Genomic DNA, 14,433 nt, shown 5'->3' on the forward strand with positions numbered 1-14,433 from the left:
TTAACTTTAAACCAAGTCTTCAGTTTTGATTTTTGCACAACTGTATTAGTCGCTAGGTTTTGCAAAAAATCGTAGATATATAATGTGATTTAGTACCGGTATTAGACAGAACATTTTTAACAACCTGGCCCAGTATATCACAGCCTACACAATGTCTGTCTTCTACAGGAGTTTTCCGTATGACACCTATGCCCACCTGCAATTCTACAAGCGTAGAAGCCAGCATGATCTGGGTATGAACTTACAGCGACCGCATTGTTGAGAGACTCTTGGGTCATTGCGTCATGCAGGCACGCTAATCACCCCGGCCTCGGAGGCGTCCTCCCGTTCTTTATGCCTCTTATTCTCACCCGCATTTGTACAGTACAAGTGTTTTGTACTTGATGCCACTTATTACCCATCCATACTTGCAATCAGCTGATTGGGAAAATGAAAAAGAACTAACCAATTAACCAATATTAATCACCAATAACAGTGGGTGTCATGCAGCAACTGTGCATAGATTGTACACTTTTAGTGGGCTCCCGGTGGTTTTTAAGCATAAAACCTGTGAATGAAATGCAGTGAGCATAACAGCTGTATCCATCAGTATGCATGCACAGAACGGGTCATACAGGGAATATAGAAAAGCACACCGTCATTTATGCTTAGCCCACAACCTTACCTATCTTGGGTGATTATGTCTCCTTTTAAGATTTTGACCTCAAACTATGCTCGAATGCGTGTATAGTCTCAGATGTCGACGACGCGTACAAAGGGCACTGAATTGCGTGTGAAGACAAATTGCAATACTTTAACATACATGTAGCCACTTGGGTTTGTTTGTGCCTCAGTGAAGAAATCTCGGTCAAGCGTACTGGTCCCAGCTATGTACACTCAACAAAATATTAACACACGAAGCAATTTTATATTGCCTTCCATCTGAATTAACTGACATGTTAACTCAACATGTAGGATAAATATCCATTATCAATTCTGGCCTCAACTGCCACCAGATTTTTACATTTTAGAGCAATAATCCATGAGCCATGGCAAGGCGAAAGCAGCATGGTCGCTAAATCACAGTTCACAGCATTCAGTGCCGAGACTGTCCACCGTTAGCATCACGAACAGAGCGAACTGTGATTACTCACCTTTCTGTTTTCTCGCTGCCATAGCTCCTGTATTATTGACCTGAAATATGAAAATTTGGTGGAAACTGAAGCCACAATTGATAATGTACATTTATCCTAATTGTCGAGTAAACAATATAAAATTGCTTGGCGCGTTCATATTTTTGTTGGGTGTAGCTCATAGAGCACACCTCGTAACTTGATCGTGTGTAGAGATTGTAGCCTTGCAGAGAGCGAGGGGAGGGCCAAAGTAACAGACAGGCTGTTACATCTGTAATGATCACGTGGCATACTCTAACTCTATTTACCACTCTACATCAGGGTTACGTGTAACGACGGAAGTCAAACAGCTAGTCAGAAAAATAGACAAACAAAATAATACCGAAGGTAATAGCAACATTTTCTGTACATAATCTACAGACATGGACACATGGGATCAAATTGATGTTATGATCAACAAGAATTTCACCTGACAACCCCGTATCAGTTTCTTCATGAGCTGTGCTTGCATTAACCCCTGTTTGTTACATCTGGTGTTTTTTTTGGTCTAGTGGTACATGTACTATGATTTATCTTTCTATTTATTTGGTTCTTGTTTTACGCCGTACTCAAGAATATTTCCCTGATACGACACAGCCAGCAATACGCTGGAAGGAAACCCGGCACAGCCCGTCAGAAACCCACAATTATTTTGCAGATTGCTTGCAGAGAATCCCACGTACGACCAGAGAGGAAACCGGCATGAGCTGGACTTGAACTCTCAGCTACCAAATTGGGGAGAGGCTCCGCCATTCTGGCGTGCTTACCCCTCGGTCTCTACATTTACTAAACACATGTACGTTACGTTATGTTTCATCGGGTTTCACATGTTAGTGTACATGCAGCATCTGCTTTATTTTGTTTTATTCTTCATACTATTGGTAACCATGATTCAGACTTGTGGTAAGTGACTCGGAGATGACATTCCAAACGGTCTATACGACTTCGTGTTGTGGTGGTAAGAAATTGATAGTCGTGTAGATATATTACTTTATTAACCTGTACCAAAACAAACAAAATATAGATACATAAATTAGGTATTCAGTTAAATAATTGTTATTGCCAATGTTATTACCAAAGTGTTATTACCAGGGTGGGGGGGAGATAAATTTGAAATGGCGTGTACCCACCCTAATTGGACAATTTACGCCAATGCCTACTTTTTACAACGAGGTCGAGAAGATATTTGTAAACTACAAAAAATGGTTAAATCTGGTTAATACCGATTACAGCTGGTAAGAAAATTTGCCACAGCTTGGAACACTTTATTGTATGTGGCAATGCTGTGGCAGATGGGTGGTCGAGTCTTCTACGTGACACTCTTCGAACAAACCCATTTTAGAGTGTCGTGCTTAACGAAGAGATACAAATACAAATTTGTGGGTAGGTGCCCGGATACAATTCGAAAGACTTCGTATTAATCGAGGGATTGGTCAAGTAGAAAAATCTACCCTTGCTTGAATTATTCCAGTCCTGCTGAAAAGTATCAACGAGTTTGGGTTTGCTAAGTACATTTGCTAAGTGCTTCTTGGATTGATAAGGGAATAGTGTGGGAGAAAGAAAGAAAGAACCTGTTTTGCTAAGGAGTCAGTTCATTGTCAGGGACACTGATATGGGCTGGTACACATTCAAATGAGATATCAACCCCTTGAAAGTTAAACATAGTACACAAGTGTCGTATTTCTTTCTCCACATGCAGTTAAACACCGCCTGTAGCGAGGACAAAGATTCCGTGAAAACAGCAAAATGGGCAGGTTTTAACTCGAACAGAAATTTCATTGTACATATAATGGCAGTGAGTTCAGCAGTAAACACAAAAACGAGATTGGACAGTCTGAAGGATCGGTTATATTTCATTTCAGGGACAAAATGAGGCACCTACACAATTACTCTCTGGGCATTCAGACGCATCTATGTATACATGTAAGTTCTCAGACCAGCTAGACTTATTATGATCTTTAATACACAGCGACGGAGGGGGTCGTCAGCCTTCTTAATTTTGCTATGTAAGTCATGTGTAAATAGAGGTAGGATACAATTTCCATGGCGGGAAGTCAGGGACAAAGGAGGGGTGAATGTTTAAGTCATTACATCGTAAAGATGATGAGATCGCTTTGTACCCCAAGCTGAATGGCAGTGCATGGTTATCTTTACCTTCATATAACTAATCTTAACAGGAAGGTTTGATTGCGCTAGATGCCTAGGTATGTTCATCAGATTGTAACCTAAATAAGCATTTGAGGGTGCGCAGGCGCCGCCGGAGATACAAAGGCCACTCATTACAAAAGACCGGCATAGTTATAAGTGGTGTGGATCGCAAACCTCCTGTACACACCCGTAGTGGACTGGATGGAATCGAACTTCTCCTTAAGGGTATTGCACAATAGTCAAACGTAGAACGGATCAGAGAACGATATAACAGAAGCATACAATCCCTATCCGCCCACCGAGATTTCTCAGAAATAGTCCTCATCAGGTTCAAAACTTTCTGGCACTTAGAGATGACATACTCAATATGGTTTGCCCAAGTTAGACGCTTATCAAAGATAACACCGAGGTAACGAAGGGCTTAGATAATTTGACAGAGGCGTTATTGAGCGCTATAACTACGGCATTAGCAGCTCTACGAGTGAAAATAACGGCTTCAGGTTTAGCTGAGGAAAATTTATACCCCAAGACAAATTCCATTTCACAATGTCATCTAAAAACCTGTTGTATATATGGAGTTTATAATTTATGGCTTCGGGATTGAAACTACATGCCCCTATCATCTGCAAATAACGAGCACTTTAGCTGAGGAGAGATAGCCTTCGGCAAATCATTAATTGGCATATTAAATAAGGTGGGAGATAGTACACGACCCAGGGGGAACCCATTCTCGACAGGGACAAACCGTGAGTAGTCTCTACCTACCCGAAACCTTAAGCATGTATCAACATCAAGTTATTTACGCTATATGATAATATTAACATAAAACATTTACTATCTCGCAGTGTTTGTATCCAAGCATCATTGATGGGAGCAATTTATTCATTTAAAACGATTCATTAACATTGTGTATGTAGAACTGTCAATTCAGGAAGGATCTTTGCTCGGTTTCTCACTGGGCAAAGAATACTCTATACTCCAAAAATAATGTGTTAATTTGAACAGAAACTCTGATTAAAACTATCATAACATAATACTGTATCACATTCAGCGTTATGTCCTGTCAGCTTTCATTCATGTTCATTCATGTTTATTTTGACGGGGCCTCCGTGACTCAGTTGGTTAGCGCACTAGCGCAGCGTATTGACCCAGCATAATGCTGACCGCTGTCGTAAAGCATTTGTGTTTTATTTAAGAGAATATCCTGCTGCAATATCATTATAATAATTCAACAAGTAGCATCGCTCAGACAATCTGACTGATAATTTTTTAGAGTATGAACAGTTACTGAAAACACCACATAGAGTTATTGCCGAATGAAATAAATACTGGATCGTGATTCTGTACAGACGTTGACGGCCCATGGTCGTAACTCTAAGCAGTTCCATTCGGAGTCTCATCTAGACTGATTTAGCTGACCTTTTTGATTTCACCAAAAGATTACAACATGCTCATGAAACGTGGCAGTTTGCATGGAAAGGGAGAATAAAACCACTCGTGGTTTGTTCCAGGGGTGTCTGAATTCTAATAATAAGATTTAAAGGAGCAAAATTGTAGATAAAGATGAAAGAGAAACAAAATATTACAATATACATACGCCTGCATAATAATATTAGTTACGCGGTTACTCAGTGATAGAATACACAAATATATGATGGCAATAATCCCCATACGCCTCGACCAATACGAGGATTATTGACACCATATATTTGCACATCCTATTACTGAGTAACCACGTAATGAAATTGTCTCATCAATCCATTAGAGAAGACTGTGACGATTATATTGAACTGTCAACTGAAGTATTAGCTAATTCATAATTAGGCAATTCGTAATTCCACAGCCATTTTAACCAACTAAAATTAATTGATTTGATTGGTGTTTTACGCCGTACTTAACAAAAAATTAAGTAAATAAAATGTTCATCATGTGTTGTAAGTATTTAGACAGACTCTGAAAACAGCATGTAAAGAATGTTAAATATGATGTCAGCTTTGTTAAAAACTAAGTACACAACCAAATTAGTATTGAAATGACGCACCTTTCTTTGTGACATTGAACCAGTGATCCGGCTGTCAGTCGCAAAACTGGCTCAGTATGGGTTCCAATTCCGATGACGTCATATTGCAAAGCTGAGCCTTACCTTCCTTCAGTGGCTGGAGATCGAATATTTTGTTCTACAAGAGATGAAATGAGAAGTTTTGGGTTAATGGAAATGCAGGAGTGCTACTACTTATCAGATGGAAAAAAAAAAAACAGTTTTACTCAAAAGGTAACAAAGGAGAAAACTGCGTAAATACAACTCCTAACCATTCACTGGCACTGATCGTATCACCTTTTAAGCATCTGTAGAATATAGCATTGCCTTTATTTGGGGTAATGCTACATGGCGTCACCTATACATTAATAAGTCTACCAGTGCGATAAAACAAATAAAACTTTCACTTTATAAAAAATTGTCAAAATCTAAAAAAAAAACACCTTTAACATACCTGGAAAAACGATAGAAAATCATTTGCTCAGAATCGAAGTGGGTGCTACACCAGCCTTATAACCTGCTTATAGCTCATCTTTCTAGGACTTGTTGATTCACTTGTTTGGTGTTTTACACCGTACTCACCAATATTTCACTTATTAGGTTGCCGCAAGACCTTTCCATGTACGACCGGACAGGAACCCCAGCATAAGCTGGACCGCATTGGTGAGAGGCTCCTGGGTCATTGCGCCGTGCTGGCGTGTTTATCCCATCGGCCAAGGAAGTCCCGCATCGTTTTAAGACCTTAAGATAAAGACAGCGGATTGGCAAGTGGCACAGTCAGTTGTAATGCATGTAACTATTATTGTACACTCATTATTATCGTAATACAACTAAAACACGTTAGAAGATCAAGACTTTTTATTATTTGACCAATCCACCGCAGAGAGTTAACACAGCTCTCAGCCAATAAAACCCCCTTCCATAGGCTAGTAAGCCACGCCCACAGAATAGTAAACCACGTCCACACAAAACAAGGCTCATGTTATGTCTGACACCAAATGTGCCATTGTAGTAGGCACACTCAGATTACAAGAACTACCAGATATATTTTTTCCGTTGTTTCTACCCTAACGCTATACCGAGAGACGATTACTGCTAGATAACACTTTTCACTTGTTTTTACTCTAACGCTTTACCGAAACGGTGTTCGTCAAGAGGTTTTTACATGTAAGAATTACTTTTGCTGATACCAAGAAATATATTGCGTTCACAGCACACAATATAAACTTGTTAGCTATGCAGTAATCTAGGTGTGTTTCATGATTGATCCCAGTTTTGTTTGTTTTCTGTTTGTGTTTCACTTAATACATGTTCTGTTTATGTTTCACTTCATATTTGTTCCCTGAGTACGGCGTAAAACACCAATCAAATAAATAAATCAATAAATCATATTTGTTCTGTTTGTATTTCACTTAATACTTGTTCTTTGTGTGTTTCACTCAATACTGGTTCTGTGTGTATTTCACTCAATACTTGTTCTGTGTGTGTTTCAGTCAATACTTGTTCTGTGTGTATTTCACTCAATACTTGTTCTGTTTGTGTTTCACTCAATACTTGTTCTGTTTGTGTTTCACTCAGTACTTGTTCTGTGTGTGTTTCGCTTAATACATGTTCTCTTTGTATTTCACTTAATACCTCTATTTGTTCTGTTCGTGTTTCACCTTATACTTGTTTTGTTTAGCGCTTACAGTCATGTGTTACCTGTGACGTTTTAATTGACTTTATACACATGTAGTGAAACAATATATACATCAATGCATTCCTATCAACACATGGTAAAAAAAACTAGCAAATCTGAATATATTCGGTTTAGAATCCTGTATATGTAACTGTATATACGAGCAAAAGGTACAAATATGCACTTTATTAGTTGCATGGTGACTTAGTGATACGATACGCAAAACGTGTATAGTGTCAATAATCCTCATATCACGCCTCGCCCAATATGAAGATTATTGACGCCATATATTTGCGTATCCTATCACTGGGTCACCAGGTAAAGACTTTATCCTAAAGACCCAGTTCAGTGCAGAAGACCGATGTATAGGTGAATGGCCTCAGCGGGGTGAAAATCGCTGGAACCCAACAAAGGGAGATAACCTTCACAGCAGAAGCATTTGAAGTCGTCTGCAGGATTCGAAAATATACCTGTACCCATGTGACCGTACTTGTCCAATGAAAAGCGGTGTATTTAGTCGGAATCGCGATAATTAGTTTTATCTCCCTCTCCCATTCGCCACGTTCAAATACAGACCACCGGGTACAAATCGCAGGACTGACACACAATCTTAGTTTTATGTACCTTTCCACACTCCCGCCCGCTTCAGGGCCTATGTTAAATGCTACACCACGGATTAACCGGAAGTCTAAGCAGCTGATACCGGAAGGCGAAAGAGAGAAGGTAATGTCGCTCTTTCGTGTTTTTGACCTTTTGAAAAAAGGCGAAAAAAGGTTAATTTCGCATTCTTGATCTTGAAATATAGTCAAAAAACCTAAAGTAAAAAGAGAAAAACAAAGAAGAAAAAAAGTTGATGCAACTACGTACTTTCAGTCTTTCTCCTTGCATTTTCTTGCTTTCACCTTGCACTTTCGTGTTTTCTATCTCCGCAGTTTCGAATTTTCGTTCTTTGCCTTTTCGTATTCTCGTTTTTTCGTGTTTGCGCGTTTTAATCAAAACATGGATGCTCTTGGCTTTCCACGGTACTCTGCGCAGTTTCCTCCCATCATAATGATCGCAGCCGTCTTGAGTACTGCATGAAACACCAATAACTAAATAAGTATATAAATAAATAAATAAACAAGCACGAACCAACTTTTTTTAAAATTACTGACTTGTCTGGCTTCCACCATTTGTTTGACGGACGAGAAACCTGTTCAGAAAGCATTTGTTCAGTTTAAAGTCGCTCGTAGCCCTATGTAAACAGACAGCATACTACGGATAATATCATCCTGCAGTAGGTAAAGTCCCATAACTAAAGAAAGTGTAAATATCAGATACATATTTTGTGCTACCAAACTGACCAAGTATGACCAAATTTAAAGTTATTCCCAAATGATTGCAACATTCTGTTGACCATGCGTCGGTTAATCTCACCGACGTTTTAGCCATTCCGAAAGGTTTTTATTTCGGGCTTTACCATTACTGTGACAAAGCCTGACGCCCCATAAAGTCAAGCCCCAGAGACAAGATTCAATGCCCCATAGTCATGTCACGCACAAGTCATGTACAAAGCATGTCATGTACAAGGCCCAATGCCCCATACACACATTCCATCGACATGCCCTGGAAGCCTGTAAACTCATAGAATCTGAGAATCGTCTCCTTTTGTTATCAATCAAGGCCAACTCCTGTATATCCACATTTCCGGTTTTCCGGAAAAACATTGTCGAACAAAGACCTGGCTTAAAAGCCTGATTGGCAATGTGAAAACAAGGTAAGAATAAAGTACATGTAGTATACAGTTACGTAATAAATGACTCAGAACACCGTTTTAAACACAAAAACACAAACTAACAAAAAGCCGAATAACTTGCTACTTTACATCGGGTTTCTCGTCAGCTTTCTTTTCTTGAAGGTTGACAATGACACCGAAGGAAAGCAAACCTAGCACCAGTGTAGTGGAGAGTGAAGCAACCACAGTATAAGCACTGGACACCTCTTTTGTCCTCTTCTGGATTGGTGTATTTCTGGTGTTGTCTGAAACAAAAAATAATTTTTCAGCTATTTAAAAGGTGTTTTTTTATGGTGAGAGGAAAACAGGCATGAGACTTGATCTCAAAACCCTAAAAAACGAAATAAAAATAAAACAATAATAATAATAATAATACATTTTCATTTGTTACAGTTTTGACTGTTTTTTGTTTGTTTGTTTTTATTATTTATTGATTTGTTACGATTTATTACTATTTTTGTTCTGCCTTTTTATTTACTGATTTTCCAACTTCGTGTTTTCCAAAAAAAGCAAAGGATAGGAGATATAAAGTGTCTAGCTCAAAAAGAAAACAAAAATTTAAAAAAAAATGCGCGGAAAGAAAGATTGAACTGCTAATAAGATTATTTACCATCTGTTAGTTCAGTATTTTAGAACATGAAAGCCTACCAAGTCAAAATATTTCGACTTGTCTGCCATTTTCGGTCCAGCCATGCTTTTTAATTACAACCACCGTTTCAAGAACCTATCTAAACGCCCTCCAGTTTGAGGATTGGAACGTCTAGCAGCTTTGTTTCTGGAGCAGGCAGAGACCACTGTGAGTGCTATTAACATGATCAGCTTTTAACTGTACAGAGAAACCAGCACATACGTGTAGAAGAGAACAACATCAGCTCTCCAAGGTACAAAATAGAGTACAATAGAATGGGATAGCTTTGATACAAGAATCTATTTTCAGTATCATTATTTCATCGTTTGTTCATCAACCAATGAAAATAATGTAAACAGGAAGAGGTTTCTGATTGGTTTAAGAGCATCGAATGAAATCGCTTTTTAACTGTATAAAGGCCTACATAGGTGCAGAAAGTTAAATAACCAGTTAGGTTATTGTCAGTTTTCTCAAGTGTAAAATAAAAAAGAACCGATTGGTGGGGGAGTGGTACCATCACTACTGGTACATAATGGATTTGAACGTAATGTAATCAGGGTCATCTGTGGGTCAAGGGAAAAAATTTGTGTTTGAACAAAGAGACACGATATGCCTGAAATATAGGTCACAAGCTTTCTCCGGTAATAAGATGAACTGATTGATGGTGGAGATATACAATCTTGCTGTGAGCCCTTCAGCCCCCGCCTATCTCATCACAACACACAGACTTTTACACATACAAAATACCACTTATAAAGCCTATCAAAGGGCCATGGTGCGCATGAGTTATCAAAGGCCAGTCATGAATCAGGGTTATCTTGAATATAGGCCGAATAAATAAAGCTATGGCAGTACTGAGACTCAATGGGAGTGTTTCAAAGCACTGTCATTTTGATACATTTTCTCTGTAATTAATAACAGGTTTTAATATATTGTATTTAGACAGTGGACTAAGGCAGGGTCATTGTGCAAGGTTCATACAGATCTAAAACCCATGCACGACATTTGTGTAACTCTCGCAAAACAGAATGAGACTTTCCAAGTCAATAGTCCTAAGACCCATCTACAAAACAACGTAAGATACCAGTTCCCAAAGAAACATGTAAGAAATAACATGCAAACAGTAAATAAAGCCGGTAACATGTAAGAGAAGGAGATGTCTGTAGTTTTTCCTGATGCATAGAAGACAGTCGATATTCTAGGCGTTACATCTAGTTCAAGTTTCAAACTTGAATATAGTCCTGTATCTAATAAATGCACTTCCAGTACGTTGGACACTTTGTTAGACGTGTGTTCAATTCCATTTTGCTATATTTTTGTACCCATGAGGCCAGATGAACAAATGCATTTTTATCTGAGACAGCTAACATCAGTAAACTTATCTGAAAGAGTCGCAGCTACGAACTGATGATGTTTGTTTGGTATGGACCACACTTTATATAATCAACGGAAGTAATATCATTGGTCATTGCTGATACAATCAGAATCCTATTTCCTGTTGACACTATTTCCATTGTTTGGTGAAATAACCGTGAAACAAGACAATGAGTCGATGCGAAAGCACATCGGCTAGTAAGATATACCATATTAAGATACACCGGTTAACATGATAGTACTCAAGTTTAGATGAAACTACTAGCAACATACTAATATTTTTATATTTTTAGTTTTTTTATAGTTGATGCCATGGATACCCATCAAAGAAAAGGTATTTATTTGTCACACTCCAGCATATATAATTCAGTACAACGGCAGCAATGAGCATTATATTGTGAGAGAGAATATATGAACATCTGTGTGTAGACTGCCAAGAACATATATAATTTGGAGGATGGGAAACGAAACGAGGCCCATAAGTGGTTTTGACATGAATCTTTACAGATGCCCCATAGAAACATGTTATAGACAACATCCATGGCCCATCTTTATTTTGAGACCGTCAATCATGGTTTAAATCATATAAATGTAACAGTTTTTATACAGTCGTGGACAGGCGAATTAACCAGGGCCACTTTGACGTCACGACGTTTATAAATCCATGAGGAATCAATCGTATAATTTTACACCCCATTGTACCCATTGTACACTGTCCGAATTCGAGCGGCTTACTTATAGTCAGTGGCTCAGTTGGTTAGCCCGCTAGCCCAGAAGTCTCTCACCAATGCAGTTGCTGTTAGTTCATGTCCAGCACATGCTGTCGTCCTCTCCGGCCGTTTGTGGTATGGTCTGCCAGCAGCCTGCGGATGGTTGTGTGTTTCCTCTAGGCTCTGTCCGGTTTCCTCCTATCATAATGCTGGCCGCCGTCGTATAAATGAAATATTAATATATATTAATATTAATATTCCTAAAATCACCAATCAAAAAAATAAAACAAATAAATACTACTAATGACACATGAACATCAAACTGCATGAATTGTATATAAACAATATAAAAAACGCGACGCAGTCATTATCATGCAGTATCTCTCATATTACCTTTCACTTACAGGCCACAAGCCTTTGCAATTCACCTTTACGGCACTGTTGATCGCTATCGGCGATCTCATACTTAATAGCGTAGCCCTATCCAATGTGTTAAGATTTACATTAAACATTTAGATCTAGTACCCAGTGCTGTCTTGCATTCGATTAAGTGCATGACACTGCATGGATAAACTGGTAAGTGACTTTAAGATGATCTAGTTTATACAGGTATTAGATGTCTATCTACTGATTGCCGACTTCTTCAGTATGTGGTTACTTATATTGCTGGATGATCGTGTGCTAGTATGTGGGTATCTATATTGCTGAATGATTGTGTGTCAGTGTGTTGGTATCCATATTGCTGAATGATTGTGTGTCAGTATGTTGGTATTTATATTGCTGGATGATTGTGTGTTAGTATTTTGATAATTATATTGCTGGATGATTGTGTGTCAGTATCTGGGTATTTATATTGCTGGATGATTGTGTGTTAGTATGTGGGTATTTATATTGTTGGATGCTTGTGTGTTAGTATGTGGGTATTCATATTGTTGGATGACTGTGTGTTAGTATGTGGGTATTTATATTGCTGAAGATTGTGTGTGTTGGTGTTTATATTACTGCCATTAACGCATCTTTATTTAGCTTTTTATTTATTTGATGGGTGTTTTACGCCTGCACACACGAATATTACTTATTCGACGGCGGCCAGCATTATGGTGGGCGGAAACCGGATATATCTCGGAGGAAACCCCAAAACCATCGACAGAATGCTGCACACCTTCCCACGCACGGCCGAGTGGACGCTACCGTGAGCTGGACCTGACTAGTGCTGGCGTACTAATCCCTGCGGCCACGGAGGACCCCGCATCTTTAAATCTTTTTCATATGAAAAGAGAGTAAGTATAGAAAAGGTAAATTTAACGGGCAAAGCTATGATGTCATTGTATTTGAATTCTCTAACTTTTAAAGCATAGACGCTCTTGTTATCTCTCTGTTATGTCGTGTAAAACGGGTAAAACATGAAAAGGCAAAAATAAAAAATTCGCCAGTTAGGCGTAAGTGGGATTTGAACCATTGAACCAGAAGAGTGGGAGTGCAGCGTACATATATGTCTTTACCACTTAGAAAAAGGGCACTTAATGATCAAGGAAGACATTTTTTTGCCGTGTTATGTTCTAGAAACGTGCTTTTCCCAAAGAAGCCAGACCTGTTATGCTAAATATCTTGAATATGGTTGAATGCACATTAATAGATGACGTATCGCCACATCTACAATGAATCGGATCCTTTTGTGGCGGAAAAGTTTAAAAGCCTCTGTAATGTGTCCGACGGCCATTCACGACCATGACTGGGTTCCAGAACGTAGCAAAATCGGCAGAGCTGAAAGAGGTCAAATCTGAGGTAATACTGACTATATACTTTTTTAGGTTCTTCGGTATTTTGTGTTAAGTGTTCTTTTGGGAATTGGCCTTACGATTATTGAACTTGAATGTCCATCTTTGCTTGACTGTTGGTATACGCATGTCTGTTTCGAGCTGAAAAAGTTTTCGTGTGAAAGATTTAACAAGATTCTTGGAACAAGAAGATTTATTTCTGGTATGATATCAAAGTGAATCTAAAGTCAGACAACAAATTTGAATTAATTCCAGTGGAAGGTTTGCATAGTTTAATAACGCTCATCAACAGAATAAATCGCAAAAAATCGGCATTACATCGCCACTCCTATGGCAGCGCTATTTTGCTATGCTATCTAGACTGACGTCACATCACCTAGAATCTCTCCTGTTTAAGTATAATGGGTACTGAACAATATAGGGTGGTTCTGAAATTAGGTCCACGTGACTGGGTCTAGACATAGAAGGTGTAAACAAAACGCGAGATACCCCGCTCAAGGGATTCAGTCGTGTTCTATTTTCAAACGACAGAAGTTTGGGGTTAGGCAGTGAGGCAAGGCGAACTTTCAACAGTCCCTTTCGTTTTCGTCTCTGCCTACTTGGTTGTCAGCATCAGCTGCCTGTAGACATCCGCAAGTGCGGCAAACAGAACAGAGTTTTGTCTTTCGAAACAAATTCTTTTCTGTCTGTGTTGGCAAGGCGTATAAATCTCGTTTGAACATAGCCTTCTGTACAACGCGTCTGTAGGTTTTTATTCTGCACGTGACACGCGCCATGTTCACTCTAAAGTAGCTGAAAAATCAAATATATTTTAAATAAATATAGGCTTGTATATATCCTACGGCATAATCAGATCACATTGCTAAGTTTCCACAGAAACCACTGCAGTAATTATGACCTACAATATTTGGATTCAAACTATCTTTGGTATATTGCTTTGCATGTATTTATATGTGCAAAAACGGCAGCAGTTTCCTTTTCAGCCGGTGTTACGACATCAATGACAGTTTCTTTTTTTAAGTTTGACATATGTTGTATTAATTCAACATAGATATTTTTTAGATTAACAGGATATCATGTTCAACATAACACAGCATTATGTCATAATAACACGATACTTTGTATTTACCCTGATATGGTGTTAAAATGAACTA

At 38.6% G+C, this 14,433-nt stretch overlaps 1 protein-coding gene across 2 annotated transcripts in view; it reads right to left on the reverse strand.

The window, feature by feature from the left end:
- LOC135480212 (uncharacterized) overlaps nt 1-14,433 on the reverse strand; it is a 37,360-nt gene that overhangs the window by 2,617 nt on the left and 20,310 nt on the right. The window lies entirely within an intron of this gene.

Source organism: Liolophura sinensis, chromosome 13 (genome assembly GCF_032854445.1).
Source record: "Liolophura sinensis isolate JHLJ2023 chromosome 13, CUHK_Ljap_v2, whole genome shotgun sequence".
NCBI lineage: Eukaryota > Metazoa > Mollusca > Polyplacophora > Chitonida > Chitonidae > Liolophura > Liolophura sinensis.